General features: G+C 42.0%; 1 protein-coding gene across 4 annotated transcripts in view; it reads left to right on the forward strand.

Annotated features, from left to right (window-relative positions):
- The window catches only part of IL21R (interleukin 21 receptor), a 60,193-nt gene that overhangs the window by 26,787 nt on the left and 19,052 nt on the right, over positions 1-14,354 (forward strand). Inside the window, exon 2 of one of the 4 annotated variants that reach the window (XM_005224814.5) lies at positions 3,232-3,308. The exons of 2 other annotated variants lie outside the window; for them this stretch is intronic. The gene's annotated coding sequence lies outside the window, so the exon portion shown is untranslated. Of the gene's footprint in view, positions 1-3,231; positions 3,309-12,647; positions 13,142-14,354 lie in introns of those variants that run through there. One more of the 4 variants, XM_024985047.2, reaches the window with a different exon arrangement.

The raw sequence follows: 14,354 nt of genomic DNA on the forward strand, positions 1-14,354 counted from the left end.
CTTTGAGTGGGACCAGCTTCTCTGCAGCTTCGGGACTGCCCCGGGGCCTCATAAATAAATGAATGAAAGGAAAGGAAGAGCATCCTTCCTCTGAGTGAGAGAAGCCAGTGCCTACAAAATCGCCAGAATGATGGCCTGGCTTCTCCACGCAGCTGGGAGGTCTCTGCAGTCCACTGGGGGGCCTTGAATCTGGCTCACTTACACTGCCAGTTGTGATCCGGGCTTTGGAAATGGTCAGACCATTACTTAGTACCTTTGTGACCTGGAGTTAGTCACTTAACCTCTCTGAACCTTCAGTGTCCTTATCTGTTATACAGAGATAAGAACACCTATCTTGGTTTGCTGTGAGGTTTTACTCAACATGTGTTTCTGAAACACTGTCCTAGGTCCTGGGGATTCAGTGATGCTCAGACAGAGCCAGTGCAGTTATGAGTGGAAAGAGCCTTGCAGTGGCTCTCGAGAAATAGTAGCTATATGTTTTACTTTAAATATCATTGGTAATAATTTTCTCATTGTTACTCATTATTAACACTTGGTATATCTTCTGGCATATACCCAGCCCTCAATAAATGATAATTCTTATCATGACTCTACTCCCCCCTTTCTCAGATGGGAAAACTGAGGCTCTGAGAGGGGTGGAGGTTTTCTAGGGTCACCCTGGGAGTCATGCACAAGCAGAGGGAAGAAAACTGTGAAGACATGGGAAGGAGCACTTCCTCAAGGAGTAGGGGTCTTCCCCTCATCACAGTCCCTTCCTCACCTGCTTCTTCTTTCCCTGCCCTTCACTGCACACCAGCCCAGAGGGGCAGGGGAAGCGTGGGAGCAGAGAGGAGCCCCACCCCCACTTCATGGCTCACAGGTGCCCCCGCCTCCACTCCTCGCCCTGGAGCCCTGCCAAAGGGACTTTTTTACCGCTGCTCAAATGAGAGCTCTGAGTAAACTTGGAACTTCTGAAACAACCTGAAAATATTCCCCAGGGTGTGGGCAGAGGCCCCTCCGAGGGCCCTAGGGTAGCCAGGACACCTGCCAAAGCACTGCCCCCGACCCGGCCCCCAGCCTGCTGGTCCTCCCAGCCCCCAGGAAGGATCAGGCCACTCCAGTTGTCCCAGTGGATGTGGGGCAAACACACCAGCCTGGCTCCCTGCTCAGGCCCTGGCCCTCCTTGCTGTGTGACTCTGGGCAAGCCTCTGGGCCTCTCTGGGCCTCTATTTCCTCATCTGCCAAGAGGGCTTGATGATGTAGCCTGGGACGAGGGCCTGCAGACTTTCTTCAGTATGAATCAGTAACCCCCAGTCTACTTTGGCCAGGGTCAAGCAGGCTGGTGGGGGCTTGCTGGGCAAGGACGAGGATAAAGGGCAGGTTCCCAGCCCCACACCCACCCCCCACCTCATGAGTTCAAACAGCCATGGAGCAAAGCATCCTTTTTTTTCCCTCTGCCTTATAACCAGCCCCTCCTGGCAGGCGTGGTGGGGTGAATGGGGCTGGGGCAACAGGAGCTGAGGCAGGTGGCACAGTCTGGGTGCGGTCACCCAGCATGGTAGAGGGCAAATCAAGATGGCACAGGCAGGAAGAGCTTGCTGGGAGCAGGGCATGTACCTTGGCTGGCAGAGGGTGCACAGGCTAGAGAAGTTCCAGTAGGGAAAGGCCGGTTGGGCTTGGAGAACTTGCGTGGACATGGGTTCATGGGACCCCTGGGAGGGACCGACAGACTAGAAGCGTCTACAGGCTGAGAGGTGGCCCCGGCTGGGAAGGCCTCTCCCCTCGTGTTCACCAGCTACTGACTAAGCTGCAGGTCCAGGGTCTCAGCACACCTGTCCTCAGACACCTGCCCTTTGCTACCACCTCCCTCCCCCAGATATGTAAAAAAGCAATTCCCATTACTCACACTCCAGTGTGCCCAGCACCAGCCTCACACTCCCTCATCTAGGCCAGAGTGAGTGCCCCCATTCTACAGATGAGGAAACTGAGGCCCAGAGAAAAGAAGAGCCCAGGGTCCCACTGTAAGTTAGGGGCCAAGCCTCCTTCCTGATCCAGGGCAACCAGGCTGGAGCTCTTCCCCAGCCTGAGAGCTCTGCTTTAAGTAAAAACTCACTGTGTGACCCTGTGCAACCCACTGTCCCTCTATGATGATTTCTTTCTCTTATAATTGTATATATTTTGGCTGGACTGGGCCTTCACTGCTGCACGGGCTTTTCTGTAGTTGCAGTGAGCGGTGGCTACTCTCAAGTTGTGGTGCACGGGTTTCTCATTGTGGTGGCTTCTCTTACTGCGGAGTACGGGTTCTAGGGCTTTCCAGCTTCAGTAGCTGCCGCACGTGGGCTCAGCAGTTGCAGCTCCCAGGCCCAGCTGCCCTGTGGCATTGTGGGATCTTCCCGGACCAGGGATCGAACCCATGTCTCCTGCATTGGCAGGCAGATTCTTAATCATTGGACAACCAGGGAAGCCCAGAAAGCATTTTTCTTGCATTTAGTCACTCATGTAATGAGTGCTTTGCCAGACACTGGTTAGCCATTGACATTCAGCGGTCACCAAGAAACATGTGGTTCTTGCCTAGAAACTGCTCAGAATGTTGCCAAAAACACCATGAGTGGTGTGCTCTGGGGGAAGGATGGACCCTAGAAGAAGGAGTGACTCATATGCCTTGGAGAGGGCAAAGAATTATGAAGGGGATGACATTTGAACTGGCTTTTGAAGCTGAATAGGAAGCTGACAGAGAGATCAGAGAGTTCTGGTGGCTAAAACAGCAGGTGCAAAGGTGTGGAAGGAAGTCAGATGCACGGGGGTGTTGTGAAGAGGTCCAGGTGTCAGAAACCTGGAGTACCCGGAGTCCAGGATGAAGACTAGGGGCAGAAGGAATGCTGGGGACACATGCTGACATGGTTTGAATGCTGAGCAAAGGAATTCAGGGCTTTCTCTGAAGATGTGATGGGGAGCCACAGAGAGTCGTGGTGAGGCCTGGGTGGGAGGAGCTGCAGCTGGAGGCACAAGGTGGGGGAGGAGGCCACGGGAAGGGCAGTGGGCAGAAGTCCTTGGAGACCAGTGATGGGCTGGAAGCCCTGTCTTCTGTGTTCCTTCTTGGGAAGTCCCTCAGTCTTGACACTTCCCCTTCTGGCGACCTGTTGGCTCTTGTTTCTGGCATGGCTGGGGAGTCCCTCTACCCCCATCTCGTGTCATCTGGGTCCCTATGGGAAACGGGCCATTTTACTTTCCCCCTCACCTTTTGCTTTCCAGCCCCAGTCCCCACCTGGGTCACACTGGAAATTATGATCGGCTTGAGGATCTGAAGGAGTCCCATTCCTGAATTATCAGTGAGTGAAAGAAGGAACAGGGAAATCAAGATCTTAGGTTCTTTTCAGTTTGGGGAGGTTGTAAATAATGCTGCTGTGAGCACCCTGGTATATGTCTGCTTGTGTACATGTATATTTTGCCCTTTGGTGCATAATCTAGAAAAGGGCTTCTTGGGTCTCCTGTTTAGCAGAGTTTTCCAAAGTGATTGTACCAATTCACATTCTTTAGAGAAAACTGAGTGGAGATTAAGAGTTTTGATTGCTTCCTATCCTTTTTTAGCACTTGGAATTTTTTCGTTTGTTTTCATTTTAGTCATTCTGGGTTGATGTGTAGTGCTCTCTTATTGGGATATACATTTGCATTTCTTTGATGAGTAATGATTTTAAGCACTTTTTAACATGCTTTTGGCTATTTGGATGTCCTCTTCTATGGAGTGTCTGCTTAAGCTTTTTGTCCATTAAAAAAAAATGAGTCCTGAGTTATTTATTTATAATTGCTTTGTAGGAGTTCTCTCTATATGTTATATAGAATTATAGACATAATTTTATATATTATACATTTATATATAATATATAAAATGTGTAATATAACTATATGAAAGAAACTATATACAGATGTAGATACAATCTCCTATTTCAGTTTCTTTTATATTCTCTCTTTTTTTTTTCAATTTCTCTTTTTGTTTGTGTCTTTTATAAGTGAAAACTTTTCTAAATTCAAAAGATATTTCCATTGGAGAAAAAATGGAATTATAGTGTGACTTATTATTGTCCCTTTTTTAGAGAACAATAATAAGATTCCAATTTAATGAAGGTAGCTTTCTCTATCAACCCAGATATCTTCATCAACATGTGGCAATTTATCTGACACCTCAGTATGTTAACCTGTTACTGCCTGGTGCATATTTTTATAGATTCTAGAGTTACTCATACATAAGGTAATTGTGCAAGTACTTATTTTCCTTTTGAAAAGCAATCTGCAAAGATACTAGGACACAGAGGCATGATTTATTTACCACATTCACTATTTCTCCATACTTAAAAGTTTTTTAATAAAAAAAATAGTACATAAGTTTTGCAGTGTGACTTATAACTTCTTAAGATGAAACAGCTGACTCAAAATAGAGGTCAAAATTAGCCTTTGAATGTTGATACTTAATCATGTATCAGTTAATTTCTACAAAATTACTTAAATGTAACATTTTTTGGACCACATTGTGCATGAGAGATCTTAGTTCCCCAGTCAGGGATTGAACCTGTGTCCCTTGCGGTGGAAGCCCAAAGTCTTAACCACTGGACTGCCAGGGAAGTCCACATTCAATTTTTTAAAGATAAATTTATCAGAATCATACATTGCTATTTAAAATTTATATTCTCTATATAATTGATAGTTTATTTCATAATTTTAAATTCTCTCTAGTTTCAGTGATGGTGATATAAAGTTAAGTATTTTTTAATAAAATATTTCTTTATTTATTTGGCTGTGCTGGGTCTTAGTTGGAGCAGGCAGGATCTTTAGTTGCAGCATGTGGGATCTAGTTCCCTGACCAGGGATCAAACCTAGGCCCCCTGCATGGGTAGCTTGGAGTCTTAGCCACTGAACCATCAGGGAAGTCCCTAAAGATAAGTATTTTTAACAGCTGTGTCATTGTTATTAGAGAAAATTAATTGTATTCAAGTGTCAGTATATTTTAGTTTCTGCAGCATTACTCAGTCTTTATAAAATTGCCGAAAGCACGTGTTCAGTATTTTTGACATATGTTTTGATCAAAAAGACATCAATAAAGCTATAATAAAATGCAATACTCAATGTTGGTGTAACAATATAATTTATGTGGTAGTCTGCTCATGAAATTTAACCACACTGAATAAGATGCTTTGGACTTATGCATTGCAAGTACATAACATTGAAAAAATTTTTTTGCTTCATTTTTATTGTGGCTTTTGCTCAATAATGCACCATATATTTTTTCTTTCTACCTTTCAATTCTATTCACCAATTCTTCCCACCCCTACACCTTTCTTCTGGCAAACATCAACCAGTTCTCTCTGTATCTATAAACTTATTATTATTATTTTTGGATTCTACATATGAGAGATCATACTGTATTTACCTTTCTCCATCTTTCATATTTCACTTCATCTTTCACTCAGCATAATACCCTCGAGGTTCATCCATGTTGCCACAAATGGCAAGATTTCATTATTTTTCACGGTTGAATAATATTCCATTGTGTGTGCATATCACATCTTCTTCATCCATTCACCTGTTGAAGGACACAAGTTGTTTCCAATCTTATTTATTGTCAATAAAACTGTAATGAACATAAGGGTGAAGGGTATCTTTTTGAGATAGTGATTTCATTTCTTTTCGGCATATAACCAGAAGTGGAATTGCTAGATCATGTGGTAGTTCTATTCTTAATTTTTTAAGGAACCTCCAACTGTTTTCCATAGTGGCTGCACCTAATACATTCCCACCAGCGGTGCACAAGTGTTCCCTTTTCTTCATATCCTCAGCAACATTTGTTAAAGTCTTTTTGATAATAGCCAGTTTTTAGCAGGTGTCACGTGAAATCTGCAATCTCATTGTGATTTTGATTTGCATTTCCCTGGTAATGAATGGTGTTGAACATTTTTCATGTACCTGTTGTCCATCTGTGTGTTCTTGAAAATGTCTATTCAGACCTTCTGCTCAATTTGAAATCAGATCGTATGAGGTCTTTAGTTTGCATAGTATTCTCTTATCACATAGATGATTTTCAAATATTTGCTCCCACTCAGTAAGTTGCCTTTTCATTTTGTTGATGGTTTTCTTTGGAATGCAGAAGCTTTTTGTTATGATGTAGTCCTACTTCTCTTTCTGCTTTTGTTGCTTTTGCAGCCTACATAGAGGTCTTTTCAGATGTTTTATTTCTTCATAAGTCAGTCTTGGTAGGTTGTATGTTTCTAGGAATTATCCATTTCTCCTCCATTATCAGGTCTGTTGGTATAGGGTTATTCATAGTGTATCTTACCATCCATTTTGCTTCTGTGGTGTCTGTTGTAATGTCTCGTCTTTCCTTTCTGATTTTAGTTATTTGAATCTTCCCTTTTTCTTAGTCTAGCCAAAGGTTTGTCAACTTCGTTGATCTTTAGAAATATAATATATTTTTTATATTGGCCTCAAATTCATTGCCCTTGCTTAACAGTTATTATCTAATAGTTTATTTACTAAGTATCTGGACTTTTAAGACAGTCTTTTACCATTCCAGTCCTTATAGTTTACTAATATTTATAAATTTATTTATTTTCCTGGCCTTATTGCATTGAACAGGACCTTCAGTACAAGACATCCTTGTCTTTTCCCTGCCCTGGAGGATAACGTGTTCAGTATCTGACCTTTCGGGATGTTAGCTGTGTATATTCTGTGTGTGTGAGTGTGTGTGTGAGCGCACGCACTCCTCATCAGATCAAGGGAATTCTTCCTATTCCTGGTTTCCTGAGAGTGTTTTTAAAATCATGAATAGGTGTTTCAAATTATTAAATGTCACATTAAAATTATTAAATTGTCATATAGAATTTCTTTATTCTGTTAATGTGGTAAAACAGATTACTGATTTTCAAATGTCAAACAGCCTTGTATTCTTGAAATAAACCTCATGTAATAATGATGTATAATACATTTGTATATATTAATATCATCAGATATGATTTAATATTTTGTTTTCAATTTTTGTCTGTATATTTGTGAGAGAGATTAAACTATAATTTTTACTTTATTTTAATATAAAGTATTCGTTTCAAGGTTAGGTCTTTAATTTGTGGTCACTTCATTTACATTTTATTAAAAATGCTGATGTGTTTGGGATTAAGTGTACCTTCTTACTACTTGTTTTTCTTTTGTCTTATCTATTCTTTGTTCCTTTTTCTTCTTCTTTGTCCCGTTTTCTAAATGAATAAAGTTTTTAAAATTATTGTTCTGTGTTTCCTAACTATTGGTTTGTTATACTTTGTTTTGTAACTCTTTCAGTGTTTTTCTTAGAGATTATAGCATGCATACTTGAATTTTTTGAAGTCGACCTTATACTAAGGGTTTTCCTGGTGGCTCAGACGGTCAAGAATCTACCTGCAGTGCAGGAGACCTGGGTTTGATCCCTGGATCGGGAAGATCGCCTGAAGAAGGAAATGACAACCCACTCCAGTATTCTTTCCTGGAGAATTCCATGGACACCTTATATTAGTACATTTATCACTTTCCAGACAAGACAGTGACTTTTTTTTTTTTTAACACAGTGACCTTTATCTTTGTTCACTTCTTATATTTAGTAATCATGGTAATGTATTGAGTTGGCCAAAAAGATTGTTCAAGTTTTTCCATAACATCTAAATGATCCTTTTGGCCAACCCAATGTTCTCATTCTGCATATAGTTTAAACTTCATAAGACATTAACATTATTATTTTCATTAATTAATATTCATTTATATTTTTAATGTTCTATTACTCTTCATTCCTTCCTATAGTAAATTACTCCCCATCTGAGATTATTTTTATTTTTCCCCCAAAATTCACTTGTGATGCTGGTCTACAGGTGACAAATCCTCTCAGCATTTTTTTTTTTTATGAAAAGTAAAGCTTTATTTTGTCTTTATCTAAAAACATTTGTAATTAAGGTCTGATTCATATACCATAAAATGCACTCTTTTGATGTGCACAATTAAGTAGTTTTTAGTATATTTATAAAGTCATGCAGCCATCACCACTATCTAACTGCAGAAATTTTTATTTCTCCAGAAAAGTGCTATGCCCATTAACAGTCACGCCCTATTCCCCCTCCCTCCAAAGTTCCAGCCCCCGACAACCACGAATATACTACCTATCTATGGGTTTGCCTACTCTGGACATTTCATACAAATAAAATCATACAATATGTGACTTCTTGTGTCTAAATTCTCTACTTTAAATTTTAAAGGTCCACCCATGCTTTAACATATATCCGTCCTTGATTCATTTTTATGGCGGGATAATATTCCATCGTCTGTGCAGTCTACATTTTGTTTGTCCATTCATCAACTGATGAGCATTAGAGTTGCTTTCAGTTTAGGGCTATTATAAATAAGGCTGCTATGAACACTTGTGTAGAAGGGCTTTCTTGTGAATACATGTTTTAAGTTCTTTTCCCTATGTGCCCAGGAGTCAAATTGCTTGGTCATGTGGTGACACTATCTTAACTATTGGAGAAACTGTCAAACCGGCTTTGCATAGTGGCTGCACCATCGTACATTCCCATTAGCAATGTGTGAGCCTTCCACTCTTACATCTTCACCCACGTTTTTTATTTTCCATTTTTAAAAATAGCCACCTAGTGGGTGTGAAGTGGTACCGCACTGTGGTCCTTATTTGCATTTCCCAAATGACTCATGATGATGAGCATCTTTTCATGTGTTTAATGGTCATTAGTATATCTCCTTGAGAAACATCTATTCAGATTTTTCACACAGTTTAAAATTGGGTTGGATTTTAGACCTTCAGAGTTCCTTATATATTATGAACACTAACAAATATATGGTTTGCAAGTATTTTTCCCATACTTCCTAGTGGCTCAGCTGGTAAAGAATCCACCTGCAATGCAGAAGACCTGGGTTCGATCCCTGGGTTGGGAAGATCCCCTGGAGAAGGGAACAGCTACCCACTCCAGTATTCTGGCCTTAAGAATTCCATGGACTGTATAGTCCGTGGGGTCGCAAAGAGTCAGATACATCTGACTACCTTTCACTCACTAGGGATTCCCTGGCGGCTCAGAGGATAAAGAGTCTGCCTGCAGTGTGGGAGACCTGGGTTCCATCCCTGGATGGGGAAGACCCCCCTGGAGAAGGAAATGGCAACCCACTCTAGTATTCTTGCCTAGGAAATCCCACGGATGATGGAGCCTGGCGGGCTACAGTCCATGGGGTTGCAAAGAGTCGGACACCACCGAGGGACTTCAATTTCACTTTCACTTTCACGTATTGTCTTTTCACTATTTATTTATTGAGCTGTGTCGGATCTGAGGTGCCGCACGCGGGATCGTCGTGTGTCAAGTGGGCTCTTCCGCTGGGGCGCACGGACTCTCTAGTTGTGGTGTGCAGGCTTAGCTGCCCCTTAGCATGTGGGATCTTGGTTCCCTGAACAGTGATTGAACCCGCATCCTCTGCATTGCAAGGCAGATTCTTAACCACTGGACCACCAGGGAAGCCTCTATCTTTTCACTTTCTTGATAGTGTATTTTGAAGCACAACAGTTAAAATTTGAAATCCTTCCATATATTTGCCTTTAGTTGCTTGTGCTTTCGGTGGCATATCTAAGAAACTATCGATGAATTCAAGGTTCTGAAGATTTACTCCTATATTTTATCTTAAGATTTAATTCTGCCACTTCATACTAGGTCTTTGATCCATTTTGAGTTGATTTTCATATATGGTGTGAGATGGGAGTCCATTTCATTCTATTTCATGTGGCTATCCGGTTGGATGAACACCATGTATTTTAAAGACTGCTCTGTAGTCCTAGAAAATTTAGCGGGAACCATTTTTGTTCGGTTGTTTACTGTGTTTCATTTCCTTGGTGTGGATTCTTTAAGATGCTGCATGTACAAGATCATACCATCTGCAAACAGAAATGCTTTACTTCTTTCTTTCAAATATGGATGTCTTTTGTTTCTTTTTCTTGCCTAATTGCCTTGGCTAGAACCAAAGCATCAGCACAGTGAGAGTGGATATCTCTGTTTTTTGTTTTCTAAATTTATCTATCTATTTTTGGCTGCTGGGTCCTTGCTGTTGCATGGGCTCTAGGCGCAGCCAGTGTGTACTGCTCTCTAGCTGCAGTGGGTGGGCTTCTTCTCTTGCAGCACAGCACGGGCTCTAGGGCACGAGGGCTTCGGTAGTCGTGGCGCATGGGCTCAGTAGCTGTGGCTCCTGGGCTCCAGAACACCAGCTCAACAGGTGTGGTGCATGGGCTTAATTGCCCCACAGCATGTGGGATCTTCCCAAATCAGCGATCAAACCCATGTCCCCTGTACTGGCAGGCAGATTCTTTACCACTGAGCTACCAGGGAAGCCCTGGACATCTTTGTTTAATAAAAGTCATGAGAGTGGACATCCTTGTCTTGTTTCTGATCTTAGAGGGAAAGCTTTCAGTTTTTCCTTATTAAGTATGATGTTATAACTATGGGATTTTAGTAGATTCCTTTATCATATTGAGCTTGCCTTCTTTTTCTGAAGGATATTTTTTTTCTGGATATAACATTCTAAGTTGGATTTTAAGTACATCTTTGTCTTAAATTTTTAAAATCGTTTTTCTATGATGTGCCTAGATGTGGTTTTCTTTGTATTTGTTTTGGGGGCGGGGTGGTTATAGAACTCCTTGAATCTGTAGCTTAAAGTTTCTTGTTAGCTTTGAAAAATTCTTAACCAGTTTCTCTATCATTGCTTCTGAATCATTCTCTCTCCTCTTTTTCTGGACTCCAAATACATTTGTTAGACCTTTTCACAATGTCTCATATGTCTCTTTTGATCTTTACTGTATTTTTAAACATTTTTTTCTCTGCATGCTTCAATCTGATTATCTTCTACCAATCTTTCAGTTCACCAATCCCCTCTTCTGATTTTTTAATCTGTTGTTAAACCCATCTGTTGCTGCTGCTGCTAAGTCGCTTCAGTTGTGTCCGACTCTGTGCGACTCCATAGATGGCAGCCCACCAGGCTCCGCCATCCCTGGGATTCTCCAGGCAAGAACACTGGAGTGGGTTGCCATTTCCTTCTCCAATGCGTGAAAGTGAAAAGTGGAAGTGAAGTTGCTCAGTCGTGTCCGACTCTTCTCGAGCCCATGGACTGCAGCCTACCAGGCTCCTCTGTCCATGGGTTTTTCCAGGCAAGAGTACTGGACTGGGTTGCCATCACCTTCTCCCAAATCCATCTGTTACATTCTTATAAATCTCAATTATTGTGTCTTTCAGCTCTCGAGTTTCTGCTGTTAAATACATTCCTTATTTCTGGTGGAATTATTGAACACATTGATCACTGTTGTTGTTGTCGCTAAGTAATGTCCAGCTCTTTTTTGACCCCATGGACTGTTGCCTGCCAGCCTCCTTTTGTCCTTGGGATTTCCCAGGCAAGAGTACTGGAGTGGGTACCATTCCCTTCTTCAAGGGATCTTCCCTACCCAGGGATCAAACCCGGGTCTCCTACATTGGCAGGCAGATTCTCTACCACTGAGCCATCAGGGAAGACCAATCATAGTTATTTTAAATTCTGTCTAATGATCACTTATGTGTCTGTTTCTGGTTTTGTTTCTTTCTCTTGGCTTTTGGTCATTTGGTACCGTTCTCTGGTTTGTCCTGTCAATTTAATTCAATGCTGGGCATTGTGTATGAAAAGAATGGAGGCTTTAGATGAAGCCAAGTTTTTCTGGATAGGTTTTGATTTTTTTTTCCTAGCTCACATATAGCATATAGGCAGATTATCTTGATGCAGTGAAGGCTGAATATTTCTGATTTTTTTCTGATTCCCAAGGCATCTTTTTTTTTCCCCCTGAATAACTGGGTATTTATCGGGGCCCATTTTTCTTAAACTTTGATTCTCTCCTTAGCACTGTGAAACTGACAAAATCTCTTCTTAGTTTTTTTAGCCTCTTAGCAGATGCTTTCTGCTAGGTTTCTTGGAATGCAATGATTTGGCAAATTATTTAAGGGGGCATTGCGTGCAGAGAATTTTCCTTCTCTCTGGCACCCTGGCCTCTCAAGTACTATCTCACTTGGTTCCTTTCTCATGCTTCCTAATAGTTTGGTTTTTTTTTTCCCCCCTCCTGCTTAGCAGTTGTTCTTAGTAAGAAGGTTAATCAGTTACCAACTACTTCATCATAGCCAGAAGTGAAAGTATTCTTTCACATTTTAGTTTATAATTCACTTACATTTAAAATGTTATGAAATAGTTTGGACATATACAAAAGTATAAAGGAAAATATAATCAACACCATTCACTCAGTTTTACCAAACTGTTGAGACCACTGAAGATCCCCACCTGATCACATCCCCTCCTAGTTTACACTCTTCAGAGTTTGATGTTTCTCATCCCCTTGGGTTTTTTCTATATATTCAGGACACATGGATATTCACTGAGACAATATATAGAGCTTCTTTACATGGTGTTGTGTGACACATGGGCTTTCCCGGTGGCTCAGCAGTAAAGAACCCACCTGCAATGCAGGAGCCGCAGGAGACTGGGGTTTGATCCCTGGGTGGGGAAGATCCCCTGGAGCAGGGCATGGCAACCCACTCCAGTATTCTTGCCTGGAGAATCCCATGGACAGAGGAGCCTGGTGGGCTACAGTCTGTGGAGTCAAAAAGAGTCAGGCATGACTGAAGTGTCTCGAAAGTGTGACATAGATAGTGTTATTGTGCCTGTGTTCTTTTCTAACTTACTTTTCTGTTTCTTCAGAAAGAGTCGTTTGCCTTTTTATTTTTTTTGGTTGGTTTTTTGTTTTTGTTTTTTCTGTAAGAGTCATTTGCTTTGTTGTGTGAAGCTATGATTCATTTTCACATTGGGTGATTACACCATAGTTTATCTTTCCATTCTTTTGCTGACGGAGATTTAGCTTGTTTCCGGTTTTTCAATATTTAAGTCAATGTTGTTGCAAACATTTCTGCCTCGGCTTCTTGTACACATGTGCCAGTGTTTCATCAGTAGTATACTTCACAGTGAAATTGCTGGATCTTAGGGCAAATATCTGTTCAAGTTTGTTGCTGCTGCTGCTACTAAGTTGCTTCAGTTGTGTCCGACTCTGTGCGACCCCATAGACGGCAGCCCACCAGGCTCCGCTGTACCTGGGATTCTCCAGGTGAGAACACTGGAGTGGCTTGCCATTTCCTTCTCCAATGCATGAAAGTGAAAAGTGAAAGTGAAGTCGCTCAGTCATGTCCAACTCTTATCGACCCCATGGACTGCAGCCCACCAGGCTCGTCCATGGGATTTTCCAGGCAAGAGTACTGGAGTGGGGTGCCATTGCCTTCTCTGTAACCAGGGTGAGATGGTATCTAATTGTAGTTTTGATTTGCATTTCTCTAGTAATTAGAGATGTTGAGCATCTTTTTATGCCTGTTGGCCATCTATATGCTTCTTTGGAGAATTGTCTAGTTTTGCCCATTTTTTTTTTTTTATCTTTTTGAGTTGTATGAGCTGTTTATATAGGAGGTTTAGTCAGTAAGTCATGTCTGACTCTTGCGACCCCACGGACTATAGCCTGCCAGCCTCCTCTGTCTATGGGATTCTCCAGGCAAGAATACTGGAGTGGGTTGCCATTTCCTTTCTCTGTTTCCTTCTCAAGTTTGTTACACCATGCCAAACTGTTTTCCAGACCAGTTGTATTAATTTACATTTCCACTAGCCGTAAATGAGAGTTCCCATTACGCCACGTCCTCAGCAGCATGTGATATTGTCAGACTTTCAGTTTTTACTAATCTGATAAAATTTAAATGGCATGTTATTGCGGTTTTCATTTGCATTTCCCTGTTGACTGTGAAGTTAAGCACTTTGAATTCTCCATAGCACCTGCTTCCATCTGCCTTCCTCCCCCGAGTCTGCTCCACATCCCCAGACTCTCTTGAAATTTGGCCAACTTTTAGTCTGAATGACCACAACCTCAGAAATCATTCCTAGGCACTGGAACCTTGTGGATAAGCTCTTCTTTAGGGCTCTATCCCATCCAGGACTGTGCTGTACTTCTGCATTTAGTGCCTGCAACAAAGATAAGAAAACAGAATCAGAGAGGCCAGGGACTTGCCCAGCGTCACACAGCTGGCACCTGGCAGATCTCAGCCTTCACTCCTTGTAGGAGGCTGCAGGGCACCCTCTGTCCTTCACTCAGGAAGCACACCTGCTGGTCTGGGTGCGCCTAGGGAGTAAGTAGCTGTTGCCCTCAGGAGTCCGCTGAGCAGGAAGCCCCATAAAGGGATGGATTCAGGGCAGGAAGGGCCATGGGACTGGGAGGCCTTTGTACTCAGTGCTGTGGAAACCAGAGGAGATGACTTGAAGACTTCATCATTCAAGGCTAA

Source organism: Bos taurus, chromosome 25 (assembly GCF_002263795.3).
Source record: "Bos taurus isolate L1 Dominette 01449 registration number 42190680 breed Hereford chromosome 25, ARS-UCD2.0, whole genome shotgun sequence".
Taxonomy (NCBI): Eukaryota; Metazoa; Chordata; class Mammalia; order Artiodactyla; family Bovidae; genus Bos; species Bos taurus.